We start from the raw sequence: 896 nt of genomic DNA on the forward strand, positions 1-896 counted from the left end.
CTGTTTTTCCATGCTTATTCTTGCGAATGACTGCTTCCTTCCACTGTTATCCAGGACACAAGTCATTTCTATTCACTTCACTGGCCACGGTGGGTAGTGTTTTACATTCTTCCTACATGATTGTTTATCATAAAAAAATGCAAATCTTTTCACCGTTGCTGCCTTTTTTTTTTTTTTTTTGGAGTCCCCATGTCTTGCCTGTATTGCAAGATGTCAAAAAAAGATAAAAGGTATTAAAAGAGTGAAAGAGCTGGGGACACACATCAGTGATGGCACTCTGGATTGTTTCTTCTTTTAAAAAAAACCTCTTATTTTATCAAGTGCAAACACTGGTTTTACGGGCCTCTCCCCTGGTGTTGAGAACAGGCTGCATAGAAGGGAGAAATCAAATAAACGAGGAAAGAGCAAATGTTAGGAGAGCCAAAAGGATTATAGGTGGATAGGGACTGTTAAAATCATGAAATCTTACATAATTGAGAATAAAGTTCTACATCGGGGTGACCAACCTGTGGCTCCGGAGCCACATGCAGCTTTTCAGAAGTTAATATGCGGCTCCTTGTATAGGCACTGACTTCGGGGCTGGAGCTACAGGCGCCAACTTTCCAGTGTGCAGGGGGGTGCTCACTGCTCAACCCCGGCTCTGCCACAGGCCCTGCCCCCATTCCCGCCCCCTCCCCTGAGCTACTGTGCCCTCGCTTCTTCCCCGCCCCTTCCCCTGAGCCTCCTGCAGGCCACAAAACAGCTGATCAGGAGGTGTGGGGAGGGAGAGGGAGGCACTGGTAGGTGGGGCTGCTGGTGGGTGGGAGGCACTGGGAGCGGATGTGGGGCTGCTGACGGATTACTGTGGCTCTTTGGCAACGTACATAGGTAAATTCTGGCTCCTTCTCAGGCTCAGG

This window comes from Chrysemys picta, chromosome 1, assembly GCF_011386835.1.
Source record: "Chrysemys picta bellii isolate R12L10 chromosome 1, ASM1138683v2, whole genome shotgun sequence".
Classification (NCBI taxonomy): Eukaryota; Metazoa; Chordata; order Testudines; family Emydidae; genus Chrysemys; species Chrysemys picta.